At 42.1% G+C, this 26,702-nt stretch overlaps 1 long non-coding RNA gene across 1 annotated transcript in view; it reads left to right on the forward strand.

The window, feature by feature from the left end:
- Positions 1-254: 254 nt before the first annotated feature.
- LOC149970246 (uncharacterized) overlaps positions 255-26,702 on the forward strand; it is a 246,874-nt gene continuing 220,426 nt past the window's right edge. The window contains exons 1-2 of the long non-coding RNA XR_016493590.1: positions 255-379; positions 747-808. This is a non-coding gene — a long non-coding RNA (uncharacterized LOC149970246). The remainder of the gene's footprint in view (positions 380-746; positions 809-26,702) is intronic.

Consider the following 26,702-nt stretch of genomic DNA (forward strand, 5'->3'; position numbering starts at 1 on the left):
ATAAGTGACTACATTTTCCAAGTGTCCGCCTGGTGTCCTGCGTCGAATTCGGTGCGCAATTGCCAGCTGCTTCTACTTTACCATTTGATTCAGGGGAGAAAGCATGTGTCCAAGAACGATGTATCAATGAAGAGATATGTGAAAAACACCTTGATGATTGATTCTAAACAACGTTTGCCATGTTTTCAGTCGATATTATGGAGTTCATTTGGAAAAAAGTTTGCGTTTTGAGGACTGAATTTTCGGATTTTTTTTGGTAGCCAAATGTGATATATAAAACGGAGCTATTTCTAATACACAAGGAATCTTTTTGGAAAAACTGAGCATCTGCTATCTAACTGAGAGTATCCTCATTGAAAACATCAGAAGTTCTTCAAAGGTAAATTATTTTATTTGAAGGCTTTTATGTTTTTGTTAATGTTGCGTGCTGGATGCTAACGCTAATGCTAACGCTAAATGCTAACGCTAAATGCTAACGCTAGCTAGCTACTTTTACACAAATGATTGTTTTCCTATGGTTGAGAAGCATATTTTGAAAATCTGAGATGACAGTGTTGTTTACAAAAGGCTAAGCTTGAGAGATGGCATATTTATTTCATTTCATTTGCGATTTTCATAAATAGTTAACGTTGTGTTATGCTAATGAGCTTGCTGATAGATTTACACAATCCTGGATACAGGGGTTTTTCATAGCTAAACGTGACGCAGAAAACGGAGCGATTTGTCCTAAACAAATAATCTTTCAGGAAAAACTGAACATTTGCTATCTGAGAGTCTCCTCATTGAAAACATCTGAAGTTCTTCAAAGGTAAATTATTTTATTTGAATGCTTTTCTGTTTTTTTGTGTAAATGTTGCCAGCTGAATGCTAATGCTAAATGCTACGTTAGCCATCAATACTGTTACACAAATGCTTGTTTTGCAATGGTTGAGAAGCATATTTTGAAAATCTGAGATGACAGTGTTGTTAACAAAAGGCTAAGCTTGAGAGCTAGCATATTTATTTCATTTCATTTGCGATTTTCATGAATAGTTAACGTTGCGTTATGGTAATGAGCTTGAGTCTGTATTCACGATCCCGGATCCGGGATGGGGAGATCAGAAAGGTTGGGGGCTGAATAATTTTGCACGCCCAATTTTTCAGTTTTTGATTTGTTAAAAAAGTTTGAAATATCCAATAAATGTCGTTCCACTTCATGATTGTGTCCCACTTGTTGTTGATTCTTCACAAAAAAATACAGTTTTATATCTTTATGTTTGAAGCCTGAAATGTGGCAAAAGGTCGCAAAGTTCAAGGGGGCCGAATACTTTTGCAAGGCACTGTACCTGGATTTCTGCATAAATTGGTCAACTGTAATGTATGGTGGAGGGAGCATCATGGTTTGGGGCTGCTTTGCTGCCTCAGGGTCTGGACAGCTTGGAAAAATTAATTCCCAAGTTTATCAAGACATTTTGCAGGAGAATGTTAGGCTATCTGTCCGCGAATTGAAGCTAAACAGAAGTTGGGTGATACAACAGGACAATGACCCAAAACACAGAAGTATATCAACCACAAAATTAATTCAACAGACGTAAATATACCTTCTGGAGTGGGCCAGTCAGAGTTCTGACCTCAACCCGACTGAGATGCTGAGGCATGACCTCAAGAGAGTGGTTTACACCAGACCTCCCAAGAATATTGCTGAACTGAAACAGTTTTGTAAAGAGGAATGGTCCAAAATTCCTCCTGACCGTTGTGCAGGTCTGATCCGCAACTACAGAGAACGTTCAGTTGAGGTTATTGCTGCCAAAGGATGGTCAACCAGTTAATAAATCCAAGGGCTCACATACTTTTTGCACCCTGCACGGTGAATGTTTACACGGTGTGTTCAATAAAGTCATGAAAACGTATAATTGTTTGTATGTTATTAGTTTAAGCAGACTGTGTTTATCTATTGTTGTGACTTGGATGAAGATCAGATCAAATTTGATGACCAATTTATGCAGAAATCCAGGTAATTCCGAAGGGTTCACATACTTTTTCTTACCACTGTATGCTTATTGCACCAACAATTATGAATTATTTTTCATTAGCAACAGCTTGAAAATATTGATTATGATATGTTTGTTACAAAAATATATTGAAAATGTCTGTATTCTAAGTCCAATCAACAATATAGTATAAAAGACAAGCATGTGTGTTCGTGCAAGAAAGACAAGTCCGAAAAAGCACATTATTCCTTATGGGCCCCTGTCAAAAGCAGTGCATTGTATAGGGAATAGGGTGCCATGTCAGAAACAACCCATACCTCCCATGCTTTATTACAGCTCTCAGTCCGGCCTGTAGGACTGGGAGGTATTCATATGAGCCTGAATCCCTTTTTCCATTTTTTACGAAATTGACAACTTTCTGGGAACCCCTTGGAAAACAGCCTTCCATTGAGTAGTGATAAAGAGATCAGGTGTGTGTGTGTGTGTTCCTGCGTATGTGATGAAGAGATAGGGAGAGGAGGCGAGTGTCTGTCATCTCTAATAATGTGGCTGCTTTAAATGCATTGGCACCATTCAGATGCATAATTACAGTGGGCAGGGGAGGCCTGTAAGCTCCCACTTTATATCATGTAGAATCATTGAGCTCAAACCAGGTCCTTTCAGAACTGATGTTTCCCATTTTGCGTGGAAACTCTATTATTGTACTGCAATCTCTTTGTGTGGTGGATGTGTCTGTCGGGCACAGTGAAAACCAGACTGTGTCACAACACTATTAAAACACTATTGTTAACATTTGTGATATTTACCAATACACCTTCATAGGTTTCTGAAAGGAGATCACCAAAAACCTGTATCCTCCAGAAACCAACACATATACAAACACACACAAGCAGGTGATGGCTATGATTGTGTGAGTAGGGAGGGAGAGTCAGGTAAGTGGTTAATTAATATTGCCTCATAGAATGTGTGTGTGTGTGTGTGAAGGTGTGTTTGTGTGTGTGTCTGCATGCCTCGTGGAGTGTTGATAACCTTTCAGCTGATTATTCCAATTAGAGAACACAGCTGGAGGAGGTGATTAATTCCACACTGTGACTGGCTCTGTTATTTACAATGGGCCCTTCAGACTGTTTATTTACCAACCTGAGTCTAAGGAACAGGGTAAAAATGGAACTCTATTCCCTGCATAGTGAACCACTTTTGACCAGAGTCCCATGGGTGCCCTATGGGTTTACATGAAACTAGGTTTTTACTGCCTGTTAAATATGTGTATTGATAAAGGAATGTTGCTAATTAAATTATTTACATGAGAATGAACACCACTTGGTTGTGTGAAACTGCATGTTTTCTGTTTAAGTGTTTTTTAAATTGTTTAAACATTTTTTTTACACCTGCTTCACATAGCAGTATTCTTCCCTGTCTATGTGCCTGACCAGGAAAAACATGAGGCCCTATTATAGCCCATAACTAGGGCCCAGAGTTTTCCCTAGCCTGTAAACTGTATACGGCAGACAGAACTAGACACAAGCTTTGCTTCTGTCTTTCTTTACCTCTTTCTTTCTCGGCCAGTAATGTGTTTCCGCTGAACTTGTGTAATTCTCTTCCCGGAGGACCAAGGTTGTTCCACATGAGCTGGCCTCCTAATAACCCGGTCCAGTCTGGACCGGCCGTCTTCCCAGCCTCCCTGTGAAAAGTCCATTAAGACCAAGTCATGTATAGTAGATATAACATCAGATCTGCTGAGCTGCTAAGAAGACAGGAGCCTGAGAATACTGCATTCATCAGAAAGGAAAATCATGTTTTTATGATTATGGAAACCCAGATGGAATAGGATACTTTATTGGCTATCTGGTAGCATTTCTGTCATTACAAGCATGATACTTGAGACTCACACAATGCAGAATATTTCCAGAAATTAGTACACCTGTTGTCATACTACGTATAACAAACATGTCTATCTCAGAGGCATTTTACTATATCGTTCAAATGGTGAAGAGGGAGAGTTCTGCTCTTTCTGTATGACAACCTATAGTAGCTGGTCCATAGGAACAGGCTCTACAACATCTCTTGAGAGATACCCTTTGAGAAAGACAGCCTCTCTTCTCCTCTCAACTCGTCCCCTCCTCCTCCGCCTCCTCTCCTCTCTCAGCTTGTGTTCTATCTGCTCCATTAGTCCAGACAACCATATCCATCCCGCCACACCGCCGCCACGGCAACGCTCCTCTTCTCGCACGGCACGGGGGAGGAGGTAGAACCAAGGACATCGACGGCATCTGGGGGGTGGGGAGACGAGGGGACAGGGGGAAGGGGGGGGGGGGGTAACAGCACCCCGCCAAATGACGCAGCCATGTGTGAAATCACCTCTCTTCTGCTATAAAGGGCTTACATGGATTTTTAATGATGAGCCCGTATCTTTTACCAAATATTCTGAATGACTCCATTCTTTTAAATGCATATTTAAAGATATGGAGGAGGATGGTACTATGACAAGATTAACAGTTATATGCACTCTGACTAACACTGAACCTGACGTGGAAGAGGACAACCCAACTCATCGTGTATAATGAGTGAAGGGTTTCAGGTTAACTAAACTGACCTATTAGCTCATGCAGAGCAATCAACCAAATCCCAGCAAAGGATTTTAGTTTGTTAACGAATGGATACATAGCACAAACAAATGTAAAAGGTCTCAATCTAATTAAAATCTCTCAAAACTGTGAACATGTACATCTATCAAATGTATACAGTTGAATACAGTTTTCAACCACTCCACAAATTTCTTTTTAACAAACTATAGTTTTGGCAAGTCGGTTAGGACATCTACTTTGTGCATGAAACAAGTAACTATTCCAACAACTGTTTGTCAAAATGATGTCATGGCATTAGAAGCTTCTGATAGGCAAATTTACATAATTTGAGTCATTTGGAGGTGTGCCTGTGGATGTATTTCAAGGCCTACCTTCAAACTCAGTGCCTCTTTGCTTGACATCAAGGGAAAATCAAAATAAATCAGCCAAGACCTCATAAAAAAAATTGTACACCTACACAAGTCTAGTTCCTCCTTGGGAGCAATTTCCAAATGCCTGAAGGTACCACGTTCATCTGTACAAACAATAGTATAAACACCATGGGACCACGCAGCCGTCATCCCACTCAGGAAGGAGATGCATTCTGTCTCCTAGAGATTAACATACTTTGGTGCGAAAAGTGCAAATCAATCCCAGAACAACAGCAAAGGACCTTGTGATGATGCTGGAGGAAACAAGGTACAAAGGTATCTATACCCATAGCAAAACGAGGCCTATATCGACTGAAAGGCAGCTCAGCAAGGAAGAAGCCACTGCTCCAAAACCGCCATAAAAAAAACAGACTACAGTTTGCAACTGCACATGGGGACAAAGACAGTACTTTTTGGAGAAATGTCCTCTGATCTGATGAAACAAATATAGAACTGTTTGGCCATAATGACCATCGTTATGTTTGGAGGAAAAAGTGGGAGGATTGCAAGCCAAAGAACACCATCCCAATCGTGAAGCACGGGGGTGGCAGCATCATGTTGTGGGGGTGCTTTGCTGCAGGAGGGAAAGGTGTACTTCACAAAATAGATGTCATCATGAGGAGGGAAATTATGTGGATAGATTGAAGCAACATCTCAAGATATCAGGGAGTTAAAGCTTGGTCGCAAATGGGTCTTCCAAATGGACAATGACCCCAAGCATACTTCCACGGTTGTGAAAAAATGGCTTAAGGACAACAAAGACAAGGTATGGGAGTGGCCATCACAAATCCCTGACCTCAAACCCATAGAACATTTGTGGGCAGAACTGAAAAAGCGTGTGCGAGCAAGGAGGCCTATAAACCTGACTCAGTTACACCAGCTCTGTCAGAATTCACCCAACTTATTGTGGGATTCTTGTTGAAGGCTACCTGAAACGTTTGCCCCAAGTTAAACAATTTAAAGGTAATGCTACCAAATACTAATTGAGTGTGTGTAAACTTCTGACCCACTGGGAATGTGATGAAAGACATAAAAGCTGAAATAAATAATTCTCTCTACTATTATTCTGGCATTTCACATTCTTAAAATAAAGTGGTGATTCAAAATGCCTAAGACAGGGAATTTTGTATTATAATTACATGTCAGGAATTGTGGAAAGCTGAGTTTAAATATATTTGGCTGAGGTGTAGGTAAACTTCCGACTTCAACTGTACATCGTATTGATGATTCACATGCTGTAGTTGAACCATCTCTGAAAATAGTCAACAAACAGTATTTGTGCCCCCCCCCTTCTTGTACACGTACTGCCCAGCGATGGGAGATTGCACTCGCATGAAATTTCATCAGGAGCAGCACAGCACCAGCCTCCATCTGTTCAGCACAATGAGAAACCCTCACCTAGTGCTAGACAGCCCTGCTGGAGGGAACAGGGAGGGGAGCCCCAATCAGGTAAATCACTTCCCCTAAATACCACAGGGAAACACTGTGCGTGTGTGTGTGTGTGTGTGTGTGTGTGTGTGTGTGTGTGTGTGTGTGTGTGTGTGTGTGTGCGTGTGTGTGTGTGTGTGTGTGTGTGTGTGTGTGTGTGTGTGTGTGTGTGTGTGTGAGCCATTAGACATTAGAGTGATCTGAGATAAAAACTGAGATCCTGTAAGCTTAATGTCTCATCTGGCTGAATGTGGCTGGGGATGCGTTCCAAATCATACCCTATTCACTTTAAAGGGCACCACTTTTGATCAGGGCCCATAGAAATAGGGTTCCTTTTGGGACACATATTGGAGGTATTCTGGGTCTGTTCTAACACTGACAGGAAAAGGCCATAAACCACGCCAGAGTGGGGATAATCTTTCCACATCCACAGCAATATGACATTATACCTGGATTAGGAAAAAAAGTATTAGGTCATCATAAAACGGAATATTTAGATTTTTAAGGACATCAGATGACTGTCGATTACCATTTTGTGGTCCACTACTTCCCCAGCATTGCATCATTTGACAGTTCCTCATACCTTTGCTACGCCTTGCTTAGTAGCGAACAACTCTCTATCAGACGTTTGATTTGGAAACCACAGGGAAATTATGACCAAATGGCTTTTGATATTTTGCTGTGGTCGGAAAAAAGAGCATGTAAACAGCTTTGTCAACATATTTCAAGAACCAGTGTGGCCATCTGGAAAGCCATATTAATATACTTGGCATTTTCAACTAAATTGCATGAGATAAAGGTCTAACTGCTTCAACTGAGAAGTAAGTGCCCTTTAAAATAAGTACATTGGAAATTGGACTTTTTCACAGAAATCTAAATTAACACAAGTATCAGTCAAGTAATAGTTTTTAAGTCAAAGTAAGAATGAAAGAAAAATAAGGGGACCCCCCCCCCCCCCCCCCCCCAAAGAAAAACAGGAAAACAACTAAGCAGAGTTTTAGTTGTCTCAATGGCTCCAGATTCTTTGACAGCTGAAAGTTGCTGCTCAGAAACAGATTGTCTTTGTGAGGGGATTTGTCACAGAGGACCTGACGTGTCTCCGTTCAGAATGAGATGCCTTATGGCCGACGCCATGGCCTGACGCCCGCATCCCCCCCCCTCCCGCCGCCCGCCTAGCCACACTGACAGGATTGTCAGAGCTATTTGTCACAGCTGTGTTTAGTGATGGGATTGGTTGTACCCTCTGTGCCCTCTCCTTCTCCCAGCCGTTACAAATGCCAATGGTTCAACCTTTGGAGGTTAATCAAATTACCTGCTGCTGGTGGCAGTAGCGTTTCTTTTACTTTCTCTGCTCTCATTTACCTTTTGTGAAATCTAAACACTGTATAGGAGGGATGAAGACAGAACATCATGGCCTCTGTTTTGTACTGTCAGAGAATATAAAGGTATTATTCCTGTTGTAGAGGATGGTGGGGAGACATGTCACTGTGTTTGAAAGGGATTTGGTCCCAGGATTGACTCAGACTCTACCGAGACACTGACTAATTAAGGCTTTTAACATAGGTTTGATGTCTAACTATCCCCCCAAATTAACATTATGTTGGTGCAGAGATGTCAATAGTACCAGGAACCATTCATGTTTACACTAAGGACTTTTGGTTCCTTAAAAATGCTTAGATTCTGTCCCAAATGGCACCCTATTCCCTATTTAATGTAGTCGTTTTGACCAGGGCCTATAGGGATACACATTAGTTTTACAGCTATTATTGGCCGTGTGAAGCACAGTCAGCACAAAAACACCGCGGTGATGAAGCTCTAAGTCCCTCAGAAATGGATGAATTGCTGCATCTTCCGTGACACAGGGATCTGGCTGTCTTATTGCACACGGTTCAGGCGATAAAGCTCTGTTATAGCAACTGTTGTATTGTAGAGGAGAGGAACTATGTGGTATGATGTTGTACCTGTATTAGTATATGCCTATTCATGTACTGCAACTCCACAAACCAACGATATCTACTGTATTTTGTGCCTAAAAGGGTCATTTAATGAATAACGGTTGCTTGCATGGCTTCATACATTCACGGACCAGACCTATTCTGTGCCTTAGTGGGAATAAAGGAGAGCAATTGCTGACTCAGACAAACTTAGCATCATCTGTTCTCAATTTGTGTATAAGTGTATCATTGACCAATTTCAGACACTGGGCCCAGGCACATTTTAGATATTCTGTCTGAAATGAGGGCCTCTAATTGAAAATTACTCCATACTATTGACACAGGCAATCAGTGGACACGTGTTCAGTTATTTAGAAGGCATTTGGATTCACCAGCTTTACAGCAGAATGATGTGGGACGTCATGATATCATTTTCTTGTTAAAGAAAGGCCAGCTCACCACATACAACTAGGTAAAGACATTTTCTGATTGCAAAACAAATTATTTAAAAAGCATCCTTTTTTAATCACTTTACAAACTGACCATGACAAAAGTTGTCAGGTTGATGTCTTTTCAACACGTTTTGCCCACAGGGGCTGTTGGCCCTGGAGACCAACAGAGAGGTTTATGATGATGTCATCTCCTTAAAGGGATGAATTTATGATGTTACTTATTCATGTGCTGGTATGAGTAATCATGTGCCAGTTGATTTGTGGTGTCTGCTCTGGCTGGGGACTTGACAGAGACAGAGACACATGGCCATGACCACTTCAGGGTTAGTAGAGTGATGGACACTGAGAACACAATGTCATTCTTGGCTTACCAGATTTTCTGAGTAAAGCTGTAGGGGAGAGTGGGGTATGTTGAGTCATTTTTTTGCATTCAGCATCACTACATCAAGGGAAATATTTGCTCTAACAAGGATATCTACATACATTTCCCGGCTGTCATGTATCCCTGGGAGAAATTCATGTAAATATAACAGTTTTGAAAAACACAGCTTGTCCAAAAAAAAGTGTTCTCTTGGTACAACTAACCTGGGTATGGGCAAGTTGAGTGTAGGGAAATGGTAAGTTGAGCCGGCTTGGGATAAGTGGGACGTGGTGCTGGTAGGTCAAAGTTTAATTCTTGAATGGGTGTGTGCTATATTGTATATCTTAAATGTATGCCTAGATTCAGATTTACAATGAGTTTACAAATCAAATCAAATCAAATTTATTTTATATAGCCCTTCGTACATCAGCTGATATCTCAAAGTGCTGTACAGAAACCCAGCCTAAAACCCCAAACAGCAAGCAATGCAGGTGAAGAAGCACGGTGGCTAGGAAAAACTCCCTAGAAAGGCCAAAACCTAGGAAGAAACCTAGAGAGGAACCAGGCTATGTGGGGTGGCCAGTCCTCTTCTGGCTGTGCCGGGTGGAGATTATAACAAAACATGGTCAAGATGTTCAAATGTTCATAAATGACCAGCATGGTCGAATAATAATAAGGCAGAATAGTTGAAACTTGAGCAGCAGCACAGTCAGGTGGACTGGGGACAGCAAGGAGTCATCATGTCAGGTATTCCTGGGGCATGGTCCTAGGGCTCAGGTCCTCCGAGAGAGAGAAAGAAAGAGAGAATTAGAGAGAGCATATGTGGGATGGCCAGTCCTCTTCTGGCTGTGCCGGGTGGAGATTATAACAGAACATGGCCAAGATGTTCAAATGTTCATAAATGATCAGCATGGTCGAATAATAATAAGGCAGAACAGTTGAAACTGGAGCAGCAGCACAGCCAGGTGGACTGGGGACAGCAAGGAGTCATCATGTCAGGTAGTCCTGGGGCATGGTCCTAGGGCTCAGGTCCTCCGAAAGAGAGAAGGAGAGAATTAGAGAACGCACACTTAGATTCACACAGGACACCGAATAGGACAGGAGAAGTACTCCAGATATAACAAACTGACCCTAGCCCCCCGACACATAAACTACTGCAGCATAAATACTGGAGGCTGAGACAGGAGGGGTCAGGAGACACTGTGGCCCACTCCGAGGACACCCCCGGACAGGGCCAAACAGGAAGGATATAACCCCACCCACTTTGCCAAAGCACAGCCCCCACACCACTAGAGGGATATCTTCAACCACCAACTTACCATCCTGAGACAAGGCTGAGTATAGCCCACAAAGACCTCCGCCACGGCACAACTTAAGGGGGGGGGGGGGGCGCCAACCCAGACAGGATGACCACATCAGTGACTCAACCCACTCAGGTGACGCACCTCCTCCAGGGACGGCATGAGAGAGCCCCAGTAAAGCCAGTGACTCAGCCCCTGTAATAGGGTTAGAGGCAGAGAATCCCAGTGGAAAGAGGGGAACCGGCCAGGCAGAGACAGCAAGGGTGGTTCGTTGCTCCAGAGCCTTTCCGTTCACCCTCCCACTCCTGGGCCAGACTACACTCAATCATATGACCCACTGAAGAGATGAGTCTTCAGTAGAGACTTAAAGGTTGAGACCGAGTTTGCGTCTCTGACATGGGTAGGCAGACCGTTCCATAAAAATGGAGCTCTATAGGAGAAAGCCCTGCCTCCAGCTGTTTGCTTAAAAATTCTAGGGACAATTAGGAGGCCTGCGTCTTGTGACCGTAGCGTACGTGTAGGTATGTACGGCAGGACCAAATCAGAGAGATAGATAGGAGCAAGCCCATGTAATGCTTTGTAGGTTAGCAGTAAAACCTTGAAATCAGCCCTTGCTTTGACAGGAAGCCAGTGTAGAGAGGCTAGCACTGGAGTAATATGATCACATTTTTTGGTTCTAGTCAGGATTCTAGCAGCCGTATTTAGCACTAACTGAAGTTTATTTAGTGCTTTATCCGGGTAGCCGGAAAGTAGAGCATTGCAGTAGTCTAACCTGGAAGTGACAAAAGCATGGATTAATTTTTCTGCATCATTTTTGGACAGAAAGTTCCTGATTTTTGCAATGTTTCGTAGATGGAAAAAAGCTGTCCTTGAAATGGTCTTGATATGTTCTTCAAAAGAGAGATCAGGGTCCAGAGTAACGCCGAGGTCCTTCACAGTTTTATTTGAGACGACTGTACAACCATTAAGATTAATTGTCAGATTCAACAGAAGATCTCTTTGTTTCTTGGGACCTAGAACAAGCATCTCTGTTTTGTCCGAGTTTAAAAGTAGAAAGTTTGCAGCCATCCACTTCCTTATGTCTGAAACACATTCTTCTAGCAAGGGCAATTTTGGGGCTTCACCATGTTTAATTGAAATGTACAGCTGTGTGTCATCTGCATAGCAGTGAAAGTTAACATTATGTTTTCGAATAACATCCCCAAGAGGTAAAATATATAGTGAAAACAAAAGTGGTCCTAAAACGGAACCTTGAGGAACACCGAAATTTACAGTTGATTTGTCAGAGGACAGACCATTCACAGAGACAAACTGATATCTTTCCGACAGATAAGATCTAAACCAGGCCAGAACTTGTCCGTGTAGACCAATTTGGGTTTCCAATCTCTCCAAAAGAATGTGGTGATCGATGGTATCAAAAGCAGCACTAAGGTCTAGGAGCACGAGGACAGATGCAGAGCCTCGGTCCGATGCCATTAAAATGTCATTTACCACCTTCACAAGTGCCGTCTCAGTGCTATGATGGGGTCTAAAACCAGACTGAAGCATTTCGTATACATTGTTTGTCTTCAGGAAGGCAGTGAGTTGTTGCGCAACAGCCTTTTCTAAAATTTTTGAGAGGAATGGAAGATTCGATATAGGCCGATAGTTTTTTATATTTTCTGGGTCAAGGTTTGGCTTTTTCAAGAGAGGCTTTATTACTGCCACTTTTAATGAGTTTGGTACACATCCGGTGGATAGAGAGCCGTTTATTATGTTCAACATAGTAGGGCCAAGCACAGGAAGCAGCTCTTTCAGTAGTTTAGTTGGAATAGGGTCCAGTATGCAGCTTGAAGGTTTAGAGGCCATGATTATTTTCATCATTGTGTCAAGAGATATAGTACTAAAACACTTGAGTGTCTCTCTTGATCCTAGGTCCTGGCAGAGTTGTGCAGACTCAGGACAACTGAGCTTTGAAGGAATACGCAGATTTAAGGAAGAGTCCGTAATTTGCTTTCTAATAATCATAATCTTTTCCTCAAAGAAGTTCATGAATTTATCACTGCTAAAGTGAAAGTCATCCTCTCTTGGGGAATGCTGCTTTTTAGTTAGCTTTGCGACAGTATCAAAAAGGAATTTCGGATTGTTCTTATTTTCCTCAATTAAGTTAGAAAAATAGGATGATCGAGCAGCAGTAAGGGCTCTTCGGTACTGCACAGTACTGTCTTTCCAAGCTAGTCGGAAGACTTCCAGTTTGGTGTGGCGCCATTTCCGTTCCAATTTTCTGGAAGCTTGCTTCAGAGCTCGGGTATTTTCTGTGTACCAGGGAGCTAGTTTCTTATGAGAAATGTTTTTAGTTTTTAGGGGTGCAACTGCATCTAGGGTATTGCGCAAGGTTAAGTTGAGTTCCTCAGTTAGGTGGTTAACTGATTTTTGTCCTCTGGCGTCCTTGGGTAGGCAGAAGGAGTCTGGAAGGACATCAAGGAATCTTTGTGTTGTCTGTGAATTTATAGCACGACTTTTGATGATCCTTGGTTGGGGTCTGAGCAGATTATTTGTTGCAATTGCAAACGTAATAAAATGGTGGTCCGATAGTCCAGGATTATGAGGAAAAACATTAAGATCCACAACATTTATTCCATGGGACAAAACTAGGTCCAGCGTATGACTGTGACAGTGAGTGGGTCCAGAGACATGTTGGACAAAACCCACTGAGTCGATGATGGCTCCGAAAGCCTTTTGGAGTGGGTCTGTGGACTTTTCCATGTGAATATTAAAGTCACCAAAGATTAGAATATTATCCGCTATGACTACAAGGTCCGATAGGAATTCAGGGAACTCAGTGAGGAACGCTGTATATGGCCCAGGAGGCCTGTAAACAGTAGCTATAAAAAGTGATTGAGTAGGCTGCATAGATTTCATGACTAGAAGCTCAAAAGACGAAAACGTCATTTTTTTTTTTGTAAATTGAAATTTGCTATCGTAAATGTTAGCAACACCTCCGCCTTTGCGGGATGCACGGGGGATATGGTCACTAGTGTAGCCAGGAGGTGAGGCCTCATTTAACACAGTAAATTCATCAGGCTTAAGCCATGTTTCAGTCAGGCCAATCACATCAAGATTATGATCAGTGATTAGTTCATTGACTATAATTGCCTTTGAAGTAAGGGATCTAACATTAAGTAGCCCTATTTTGAGATGTGAGGTATCATGATCTCTTTCAATAATGACAGGAATGGAGGTGGTCTTTATCCTAGTGAGATTTCTAAGGCGAACACCGCCATGTTTAGTTTTGCCCAACCTAGGTCGAGGCACAGACACGGTCTCAATGGTGATAGCTGAGCTGACTACACTGACTGTGCTAGTGGCAGACTCCACTATGCTGGCAGGCTGGCTAACAGCCTGCTGCCTGGCCTGCACCCTATTTCATTGTGGAGCTAGAGGAGTTAGAGCCCTGTCTATGTTGGTAGATAAAATGAGAGCACCCCTCCAGCTAGGATGGAGTCCGTCACTCCTCAGCAGGTCAGGCTTGGTCCTGTTTGTGGGCGAGTCCCAGAAAGAGGGCCAATTATCTACAAATTCTATCTTTTGGGAGGGGCAGAAAACAGTTTTCAACCAGCGATTGAGTTGTGAGACTCTGCTGTAGAGCTCATCACTCCCCCTAACTGGGAGGGGGCCAGAGACAATTACTCGATGCCGACACATCTTTCTAGCTGATTTACACGCAGAAGCTATGTTGCGCTTGGTGATCTCTGACTGTTTCATCCTAACATCGTTGGTGCCGACGTGGATAACAATATCTCTATACTCTCTACACTCGCCAGTTTTAGCTTTAGCCAGCACCATCTTCAGATTAGCCTTAACGTCGGTAGCCCTGCCCCCCGGTAAACAGTGTATGATCGCTGGATGATTCTCAAGTCTAATACTGCGGGTAATGGAGTCGCCAATGACTAGAGTTTTCAATTTGTCAGAGCTAATGGTGGGAAGCTTCGGCGTCTCAGACCCCGTAACGGGAGGAGTAGAGACCAGAGAAGACTCGGCCTCTGACTCCGACCCGCTGCTTAATGGGGAAAACCGGTTGAAAGTTTCTGTCGGCTGAATGAGCGACACCGGTTGAGCGTTCCTACAGCATTTCCCTCCAGAAACCGTGAGAAAGTTGTCCGGCTGCGGGGACTGTGCCAGGGGATTTATACTACTATCTGTACTTACTGGTGGCACAGACGCGGTCTCATCCTTTCCTACACTGAAATTACCCTTGCCTAGCGATTGCGTCTGAAGCTGGGCTTGTAGCACAGCTATCCTCGCCGTAAGGCGAGTACAGCGACTACAATTAGAAGGCATCATGTTAATGTTACTACTTAGCTTCGGCTGTTTGAGGTCCTGACGAATCGTGTCCAGATAAAGCGTCCGGAGTGAAAAAGTTGAGTAGGACAAAACAAAAATATAAACGGTAATTAAAAAGTAAAAACCGTAAATTTGTCAGGTAGCAAAACAGGTTGGCAACAAAACGCACAGCAACTCAAAAACAAGTCTGCAAGTCGTGACCGGAAATGACGTACAAACATTAGGAACACCATTCATGGACTCTACAAGGTGTCGAAAGCGTGCCACAGGGATGCTTGCCAATGTTGACTCCAATGCTTCCCTCAGTTGTGTGAAGTGTGTTTTATTTTATTTTATTATTTTAAAGGGGTGTGAAGTTGGCTAGATGTCCTTTGGGTGGTGGACCATTCCTGAGTTACAACTGTTGAGTGTGAAAAAACCTAGCAATGTTGCAGTTCTTGACACTATCAAACCTGAACCTGAACCTGGCAATATCTACCATACCCTGTTCAAAGGCACTTAAATATTTTGTCTTGTCCATTCACTCTCTGAATGGCACACATACACAATCCATGTCTCAGTTGTATCAAGGCTTTAACCCGTCTCTTCCCCTTCATCTACAATGATTAAAGTGGATTTAACAGGAGACATCAATAAGGGATCATAGCTCTCACCTGGATTACCCTGGTCAGTCTATGTCATGGAATGAGCAGGTGTTCCCGAATGTTTTGTACACTAGATCTCTCTATTCAATATCACTTACCCTTCCATTTCTTGGCCAGTTGTCTGGGACAGGGAGGTTGCTTTAATGTGCCAGTACCATGCCCATGAAACTGGTCTGTGAGATTCTTGATGTGTTTATCAAGCTCAGACCCCATGTCATCAGATAAGACCCTATGTGCCTCTGCCACTCTATTGCAGCCTGTCTTTCACACAGGTGCTGTACATTAATTTGGTGTCAATGTACCTCCTCAGTGTCATTCAGTCAATTTGCTCGTCCCTTGCTGCTGCTGAAATGAACTTCTTCCCTTCCCTCACCTCATTGTTTGCTCCCTCAAGAACCTCAAGAGGGGCTAGACCCCTGCCTGTTTTACATTTGTATACACAGGGCATGATGATGTCCGCTCTATAACAATAAAAATGCATCTTTAGTTCATCTGCCTGACACAATACTATGCATATATTATGCATAAAACAGACAAAACGTAATCATAGTTTGTACAGTATGTGGTAGAGTGGCTATTGGCTCAACTTACCCCAAGGCAAACATCGTGACTATATTTGCCCACACAGCTACAAAAATGCACTTTCATGGAAGGTTTAGGACGTCATATCGTAGCTTATAGAGACCCCAACTGATGTATAAACCAATATTAAAACTATCTACGTTGGTTTAGATACAAGCATCATGAAACCTACAACATAACAAATTCATTTGACTTCGTGAAAATCTGTTTTTTTGGAACTAACTTACCACTTTTTCCATGCGGTTTCTTCCTTCACAGACTCCATGAAATGATGACCTCTTCCTAAATATTTATGTTCACATGATATATTTTGTGTATGGTTTCCAAGAAACAAGGGGTGGTTCATTTGACCCTTTGGCTCAACTTACCACACTCTCCCCCAACTCGTATGGTGAACTTGACCACAAGTTACCGAATTTGAAGAATTGTAAAAAGTAATCAAATAAATAAGTATAACACAGAAAAAATATATATATAAATGCTAGACTAACAGGAAACGGTTATTTGTTCAAGAAAATACTATTCAATCTAATTAGAACAATCACAGGAGATTTCCAATACCCAGGCACAACTTGCAGGTAATATATAGACTGTATATTTATAGGTGTTCCAAAACTTTATATGTACAACGCTGGAAAAAATGAAGAGACCATTATAAAATGACCAGTTTCTCTGGTTTTCCTATTTCTAGGTATGTGTTTGGGTAAAATGAAAATGTTTGATTTATTCTATAAACTACAGACCACATTTCTCCCAAATTCCAAATAAAAACATTTTCAATTAAAGCAAATGGACAATGACCCCAAGCATACTTCCAAAGTTGTGGCAAAACGGCTTAAGGACAACAAAGTCAAGGTATTGGAGTGGCCATCACAAAGCCCTGACCTCAATCCTATAGAACATTTGTGGGCAGAACCTAAAAAGCGTGTGTGAGCATGGAGGCCTACAAACCTGACTCAGTTACATAAGCTCTGTCAGGAGGAATGGGCCAAAATTCACCCAACTTATTGTGGGAAGCTTGTTGAAGGCTACCCGAAAGGTTTGCCCCAAGTTAAACAATTTAAAGGCAGTGCTACCAAATACTAATTGAGTGTATGTAAACTTCTGACCCACTGGGAATGTGATGAAAGAAATAAAAGCAGAAATAAATAATTCTCTCTGCTATTATTCTGACATTTCACACTCTTAAAATAAAGTGGTGATCCTAACTGACCTAAGACAGGGCATTTTTACTAGGATTAAATGTCAGGAATTGTGAAAAACTGAGTTTTATATATATATATATATATATATATATATATATTTATTTTTAATAAAATGAAAATAAAATCATATATATGTATTTTTCTCTGCCATTTCTCAACTGGAAACCTCCAGTGTGTTCTTAGTAATTTTCCTGTTTCTATTAATGAGCTATTAATGAGCTATTAATGAGCTATTAATGAGCTATTGTTGAGTAGTTGTTCTGCATCCCAAATGGTTCCCAATGCCCTTCGTGGTGCGCTACCTCTCGCCAGGAGAAAAAGGGGTTGAGGACAGGGGTTGATGCTTTTACATTCTCCAACTGGGTCGAAAATGTACATTCTTAAAAGTGTACAACAATATACAGGAAGTGATGATGTGATTGTATAGCCTTAAATAAAACTTACTCATTGTGGTTGAGCACTTCTTGCTTTTGAGGACGCTATAGAACATCTACGTCTGTTGAGACGCAGGCAAGGAATTCAACATGGTTTGTACAGACAGGCTCTTGCAATTCTATTGCCTTGAAAAGCAAATCATTTAAGTGCAAATAGTCTGAACACATGGACAAAAAACTAAAAAGTATATTAGTGGAACAGCATTTTGTTGTGTTAGGATAAGGGAAAAACATAAATACAGTGAAGAAATGAATAGATTTCTGTTTAGAAAATGATCAGGAAACACAACCAATTATGGTTACAGTTCCACTCTGCCACCAGCTCTCAGTTTAACCCCACTATTATATAATGAATGTTTTTACTCAGATAATTTAAATGTCATATTGGCCATTTGTCTGTGAGAATAAACTCTGTTGAACCCAAAAAGAACACTGTTGAGTCCAGAACATTGTTAATTCCAGGTCGCAGCTGTGTGTGTGTGTGTGTGTGTGTGTGTGTGTGTGTGTGTGTGTGTGTGTGTGTGTTTGTGGCTAAATCCATGCCTACTTACTGTCCAATGAACATTAATAGACAGTGATACAGTATGCACCCCTCTGCTTAGGATGCTCCAACAGCCTCGAGGGCACCGAGAAAAGAAAACCGACTACTAAATATCTCATTAATTGACATTCACGGGGGGTCACCGGGTGGCTGTGCGTTGGTGGTGCTGACATTTTAATCTGGAGTCAGACTAAGGTTGCATCCCAAATGGCACCCTGTACCCTTTATAGTGCACTACTTTTAACTAGCGCCCTATGGGCACCTATAACTGCAGACATCTGGAGTTAATATCTAGACCAGAGCCATTCCGCCCTAGGCCACAATGTGAGAATTATTCATGCATTGATTGGTGTTCCATTGATAACCTGATACTCAGCCATACTCTGCAGAGTGGAGAGGATACTGTCGAGCTATCTCTCCCTCCCTCCCTCCGTCCCTCACTCCCTCCCCCTGACCCTTTCTCCCTCACTCTTTCCCTCCTTCCCGCAGATGGAAGTGTGATTTCAGCAATACCCAGAACCATGATATCCAGGTTTAATTTATGTCTTGAGGCTCTTCTAAATTATGCACTTACACACAGTGATCTGGTTGGGATGTGTGTGTGTGCATGCATGTGTGCACTTGCAAGTGTATGCACTATTGCATGTGTGTGTGTGTGTGTGTGTGTGTGTGTGTGTGTGTGTGTGTGTGTGTGTGTGTGTGTGTGTGTGTGTGTGTGTGTGTGTGTGTGTGTGTGTGTGTGTGTGTGTGTGTGAGAGCGAGAGCATAGCACTCAGGCTTCCCCTTGAAATGAAGAGCTGTGGTGTGACATGATGACTATTGATGTGATGTGATATGCTCATTGACTCTCCTGACCTCGGAGGAGAAATCACGCCTTGTATTTCTGCTGCCATTAGTTCACATCCTGGAATAGAAACAAACACATATTCCATGAATCCAGACCAATGAACTAACACAAACAGATGAATCTGGTCTCATACACACTCAAGTTGTACAACTGATGTACAACACATTTGGCACCCAACCGTTGTGAAACAACAGAGAGTTTTTCTGCACAAAAGTAATTACACAAGTGTTGTGGCTAGGGAGACACTGCACAATGATTGGGTAAAAATGTTTGCGTAGACAAACTCTCCATTGTATCACATGGTGTCAAATTCATTGTACATCAGTAGTACAACCTGAGTGTGTGCGTTGACATTAAATCCACAGTAGAATTTGGAATTAGAGGGAAGAATATTGAATGTGGTAGAGAAGTGTTTTTGTTGGTTTCTTTGATTAATTTGTTTATTCTCAAAGTAATTAACAAGGTCTTTACTGAATCATGATGCTGACAATCTTCACTTAAGTGAAACTCGTTAAATAAGTGACTGGCACTATTTATTTGCTATTACACAAGTGTAATGTTACATCGTTACTACACGGGTCTAAGAGCACTGAAATGAAAAGTGCTGTTATCAAGACTCTTCACTGCGTGTGTGTGTGTATCCAAATGTGTAGCGTGTGCTGACTTGGTGGTTAAAAGCTGAAGTGCATTATAAGAACAACGTTTGTATGTCATACATCCTAGCAGAAACAGTTCAGGTGAAGGAGGAGATTGCTACACCAATCACTCTCCCCCGCCAGCAGGCATCTCAAGTGGATTAATTCTGCTAGGTGAGACGACTGACACAGGGTGTGTCACAAATGGCACCCTATTCCCTATATACGGTAGTGCACTACTTTTGACCAGGGCCCGAAGGACTCCGGTCAAAAGTAGTGCACTGTTAGGGAATAGGGTGTCATTTGGGAATCAGACGGTGATCCCACTCTGGCAGTAAATGGCATTTCACTAAGCGTAGGACGTATTCCCGCAGCCAACCTTATCCTGCCTTATCCTCCACAGACTGCATTAAAATGGGAAAATAAAGTCCAGACTCATTACAGCGCTGTCCTTGACAGTGTGTGCGTACGCACCTTGAAGAGCATGTCACGCTTAAGTACTTTTAATAGAGGCTAATCTATTTAAGACAAGGATTTAACATCACCAAGCTGGTTATAGTGTGTGTATGGCACAGACAGATAGATACTAATAATGGTGTTGGGAGTCATTGAATAAAAGTTAGGTAGGGGTATGGGCTGTGTCCCCTTTGTATTGCAAAATTTTTCTAAAAAGTAGGGCACTATATAGGGAATAGGGTACCATATCGGACGCTCATGGTATTTATAATTTATCCTGTTGTCTGAAGTTATTGATTAAGATGATCCGTCTCCTGTCGGCCAGGGGAAATTATTTTGAGATCAAAGTCAAAAGAATCTCATGTAAAATTGAAGAGGTGGGTAGAAACAGACCTGCATGATAATATCCTCCCTATTCATAGAGTAAAGCTAAGATATCTAACCAGTCATGTTGGGGATTTATTATGGGAATGAGGTGTATTATAGTCTATGTGAATTTGTCAGTTTTCATTAAGAATTCACCCCATGATCTCAATTTGATCACCCTTTTGCAGGAGAACATTCCTGCAATTCCCCACATTTTAAACTTGTGGTGTATTTGAGGTTTAAAAAGGCTCCTGAAGCTTGTAATTTCATCTTTGAAATTTCAGACTAGATTTTCCTTTATGAACACTGTATCAACCCCTACAAAAATGTCCATAAATTATAATCTACATAATAATTCACATTTCCTGTTGCTGCAGGATTATTTTACTGGCTGAAATGAAGGTCCTAAATCTGTGCATGGTAATAATGTCTTTTTTTGGTGTGCAGATTTCATATGGTAAAATGTATTTTGTACATTTTGTGTTTGTAGACTGATATAGTTTGGGTTTCTTCTGAGTTGTACACTCTAAAATCTCATGTTTTGATTTAAAAAAAGCAGTTCTGAGTTCTTGAAGATGTGTGATTGATCCATGCTATGTATGAACACAGCGTTCAGCAACTCCTGTGGCGGGCCAGGCACAATACATCCCTGACATGCTCGCCAGGTGTACGGTTTTTCCTCCGACACGTTGGTGCGGCTGGCTTCCGAGTAACGCGGGCGGGCAATGTGTCAAGAAGCAGTGCGGCTTGGCTGGGTCGTGTTTCGGAGGACGCACAGCTCTCGACCTTCGCCTCTCCCGAGTCAATATGGGAGTTGCAGCGATGAGACAAGACTGGATACCACGAAATTAGGGAGAAAAAGGGGTAAAAATAAATAATACATATCAAAATAAAAAAGAGATCTGAATATTTCCAGAGAGACAGACTGGTATCATAAAACTAGACGTAACATCTCCGGGTTGGGAAAGAAGTGGGTAGAAGTTGCCCTGTGCTCTTGCTTTATGCTCTGCATGCAGCAGGATAAGTTGCCAACCTGCCTTGTGTCACTACCAGAGGAAATAGCTTGTCTCCTAAGCGGCTAGGCCACATATTTAGATATTGATTACAGCCTATTGTCGCCCCCTTGGAGATCAGGCTAAATTACCCTACTCTTAATTGGGACTTGCACTTAAGTAGAGCTACTCTGCTGTGAGGGGAGATTTAAAATTCCATTAGCGTCAAATCAATGACAGCTCTGCTCTGCACTCAGCAGTGAGAGAGCAGCGTCTCGAAGACGGGCCTCGTCTGATCCGCGTCCAAAATGTTTCAAGGTAATTGAGGATACGAATGACTCAGTGGCAGCAGAGTGATTGAAACCAGTGGCTCGCTAATTACAGAGAGAAGCTGTCTGAAATAGCACCTTATTCCCTCATTCCGATGGGCCCTGGTCAAAAGTAATGTAGTATATAGGGAATAGGGGACCATTTGGGACGCAGCCCAAGCTGAGCTCTAGGAGGAAGGTCCTCACTCATTCACGGGAGGAGGGAAATATATATGAGCCTCATGGACTGTAATTACAGATGATTGCAGATCATTATTTCTCCACTGTAAAGTTCATATATTTATAGAGACTAAATGTCCTTAATGGCCCTTGAGTTACCTTCACAGGTCTTTAAATATTCCAGCTGATGCCTTGCTATGACAGATACAGTCCCTTTGTAGCATGCTACATTTGACCAGAGCCCTATGGGGCATTTGAGACACAGTAATCATCTCACTTGTAACTGTCTGTAGTATTATTTGCTAAGCAAATACATCTCAGTAAGCAAGGCATGTTTTTTCAGTGACAACACAACACACACGTACAGGATTATGAATAGATTCCCCCAGTCTAAAAACGAATCTCCTGTCAACTACACAAGACTAAGATCAGTCCTTACTCTGTGTTCTTCAGGTCACAGACACAGACGCATAAGGTTAAGCCCTGCACTGTTAGACCATCTGTTGCTGTCTTTTTGTGAATATGAAGAGCACAATGATATAATCATGACGCTCAGTGTCATAAACCTCACTCCTCTTCTTCGAGGTGACCTCCATCTGTCCATCTGTCTTTATCTCCATCTCTCTTTATCTTTATCTCGCCATCCTAGGAAAAGAACAAGGTCTCATCTTGGATTTATTTTACACTTCATTTCCTGATGAAGTGGAGCTCACGACTCATCTCATCTTTGTGCTTCCAAAATGGTACCCTCTTCCCTATATTGTGCACTACTTTTGACCAGGGCCCATACTGTAGTGCTCTGTCAACAGTAGTACACTATGAAAGGAACAGGGTGCCATTTGGGACGCCGACTTAGACCCAGATTGGCTGAAGAAACATTATGCTAATGTCTCCATGGTCTACGGGTCTGGAGGAGAGTTGGAAGAGAGGCACACTTTAATGATGTGACCTATACTCTCTTATAGAAGCTCTCTTAAAGGGCAATCAATTACCTATATAAAAATAACCATACAGAATCCTGCGAAAAAGGGGTCTAAAAACAGTTACTGCATTATTTTAGATAATAGGCGGAGCATTTAAGTGTGATTCACCACAGGCCAAAATATAGTTGTAAACTTCACCATCTATATCTTTGTAGGAAGGGTCAGTAGTACCAGATACTGCAGGATCTCAACTTGAAAGCCCCTGAATGAGGGTATATTGCAGGTTGAGGGCAAGGGTGAGTTACTGTTTCCCAATGCATGACTTTGGCATGTCACAATACTGGTAGAGGAAATACATTTGATCGATAATAATGAAAATGAAGCATAATACCTCGCCCCAGCTACTAACCTGTGTTTCAGCTCACTCACAATGGTCCAGTTCAACATCAATGGAAGCCACACCTTCCTCTGCTCTAACATCAACAAAACAAGGACCACTGGTAGGAAATCACATGGTTAAATATTCAGTACAACTCAACACTGACTGTCACTGTGGAAGCATTACAACTTGGAGAAGGTTGACTGGCATGGAGCTTACGTCTAAAGTGTTTGTCTTTCTGAAAAGAAGTAAGAGTTCAACCAGTTACTGAGAGACAGAAACGGCATGTCTTGACGTTGTAATTATTACCACCCTAAGCTTTTCTCTGTTCCCATTGTGGCTATATGCCTGTGAGTGTCAGGGTGCATTTTCCTTTTAGTAACCAGTAGAGTTCCATTATAGTTGTCACAGGAACCCTGATCACTTTTTTATTCCCAATGGAATTCAGATGTGAGGAAATGAGAGTGAATTAAACCAGTGTTCTCACTGACTGGTACATTGTGGGTATTATGGACCAGGGCTCGTACTGAGGTAAGTAGCCTACAGTTAAGACATACAATAGACTCACTCAGGAGAGGTTTGAAACTCTTGTACATTAGGCCACAAAGTCGTACTAAGGCCAGAATTCAATAAAAAAAACACGTTGCTGACAAGCTTATCACAATGGACTTTTAACAGTAATTTATGCCCGCGTCGACCTCTGCAGCGTTTACCATGAATGCGATGTCACGGACGCCAGAGAAATTGCCTTAATAAAAAGGCGCTTTGTTAGTAGTGTAGTGTGCAGCACTGCAACAAGCTTTTTAATGAATTCTGGCCCTGGTGCCTTTCTCAGGTGTGGTGCAGTGGTTAGTCCTAGTTCCTTTTGTCCAAAATCACAAAAAGTGCTGTCTATCTCTGCCTGGTAATGCCATTACTCTCCATTAGAGAGAAAAACACAGAAAGACCTGTTTCAGCCATCTATCACACAGCTCTCTATAAGGGACAGATGTGGTCTGAGTAGCTTCATCCAAACTCCTCTGCTCTCAACATGGCAGACGTATCTTTCAGATGAGATGATCATGGTATCATGGAGCCATACAGCCTTCATCACAATATATCCATAATGTGGGTACTATAGACCCAGGTTGCATCTGAAATTGCACCCCATTGCCGACATAGTGCACTTCTTTTGTTGAACAGAGCCCATTGGCCCTTGTCAAAAGCAGTGCACTATAGAGTGAACGGGGTGTCATTTCAGACACAGCCCTAATGTGATGATTCCCTTCTGGTAATTGATATTCTGCTACAGTGATACTGAGCAAGAAGCATCTTGTCCCTGAACTGAAATACAGTCATATTGGAAACAATCACCTGATATGTTACACTTAGAGAGAATCAGACAGGAGGAGGAGGAGGAGAAGGAAGAGGAAGAGGTCGAGACTTGCTGCTATCAGACAAGCTGTGGGTCCATTATCACTTCTCTCCTTCACAGCCATGTGTCACCTGCCCTTTTCCACTAGTCTGGGTATTGATCATTCTGCACAGATGGGGGAACAAACCTCAACCCAAGGTGACTCAGGAGAAATGGGAAGCGCTTTTAAGAACAAATACATCTTATGTGTTTCAAATTAACTCAAGACATTTTTAATTGAATTTGTGTACTAAGCAAATTGCTTTGGGAGGGATAGCCTGGCAAAGTGTAATGACATGATTGCTTCTGCTTCAAGTCATCTGAGAACAACTAGGTCCCTTAACAACAGTGTCTCTTAGAACAAGTAGGAGAGACACCAGCTAATGGCTTTCTTATTCTATTAGTCATACGGCAGCATACTCTACTGTACATAATGGAATATTATAGTTAACAGATACGTACTGTTGGAACCTGCTTGTTTGTTTGTGTTTGTATTTGTATTTCTTATGGATCTCCATTAGCTGCTGCCAAGGCACTTTTCTTGGGGTCCAGTAAAATTAAGGCAGTTATACATTTTTTTTTACAGCATATTAAGTGTGTGCCCTGAGGCCCCTACTCTACTACCACATAGCTACAACACAAAATCCATATGTACGTGTGTGTATATTGTGTATGTTATCGTGTCTTCGTATGCACGTGTCTGTGCCTATATTTGTGTTGCTTCACAGTCCCCGCTGTTCCATAAGGTGCGTTTTTGTCTGCTTTATAAATCTAATTTTACTGCTTGCATGAGTTACTTGATGTGGAATGTTCCATGTCGTCATAACTCTATGTAGTACTGTGCAGTAGTACTGTGCACCTCCATAGTCTGTTCTGGACTTGGGGACTGTGAAGAGACCTCTGGTGGCACGTCTTGTGGGGTATAAATGGGTGTTCGAGCTGTGTACCTGTTGTTCAAACAGACAGCATGCATTCAACATGTCAATACCTCTCACAAATACAAGTAGTGATGAAGTTAATCTCTCCTCCACTTTGAGCCAGGAGATACTGACATGCATATTATTAATGTTAGCTCTCTGTGTACATCCAAAGGCCAGCTGTGCTGCCCAGTCCTTCGTTGTTGTCAGGGGTGTGTACCGGAGGCGAAGTCAGGTGCAGGAGAGCAGAGTGTAATAAACAGGCACACTTTAATTACAGTCCAAATATGACAGCACATAAGAACAATAACGTGCCAAAAACACGGAACATAGCAAAAGTATAGCGCCTGACAAAATCCACATAACAATAAACAATTACACACAAAGACATGGTGAGGAACAGAGGACTAAATACATGCAGTAATTACGGAATGAAAACCAGGTGTGTAATGGAACAAGACAAAACAAATGGCTGTATGAGAAATGGAGCGGCGATGGCTAGAAAGCCGGCGACGTCGATTGCCGAATGCCGCCCGAACAAGGAGAGGAGCCAACTTCGGTGGAAGTCGTGACAGTGGTGGCACCAGACCACACAACTGAACTGTAGTCCAGGTGCGACAAAACTAGAGCCTGTAGGACCTGCCTTGTTGATAGTGCTGTCAAGAATGCAGATCAGCGCTTTATTATGGACAGACTTCTCCCCAGTCTAGCTACTGTTGTATCAATATGTTTTGACCATGACAGTTTACAATCCAGGCTTACTTCAAGCAGTTTAGTCTCCTCAACTGGCTCAATTACCACATTATTAATTAAAATATTTAGTTGAGATTTAGCTTCTCAAAGCCAGGAATAACTTTTTTTTGGATTGCCATAGGGGAATAACTTTTGCTTCCCTCCAGGCCTGAGGGCACACACTTTCTAGTAGGCTTAGATAGAAGATATGGTAAATAAGAGTGGCAATATCATCCGCTATTACCCTCAGTCATTTTCCATCCAAGTTGTCAGACCCGGTGCCTTGTCATTGTTGATAGACAACAATAATTGTTTCACCTCTTCCACACTTACTTTACAGAATTCAAAATTACAATGCTTGTCTTTTATAATTTGGTCAGATATACTTGGATGTGTAGTGTCAG

The sequence above is a fragment of the Oncorhynchus mykiss genome, chromosome 30, assembly GCF_057628025.1.
Source record: "Oncorhynchus mykiss isolate SJ-2025 chromosome 30, ASM5762802v1, whole genome shotgun sequence".
Lineage (NCBI taxonomy): Eukaryota > Metazoa > Chordata > Actinopteri > Salmoniformes > Salmonidae > Oncorhynchus > Oncorhynchus mykiss.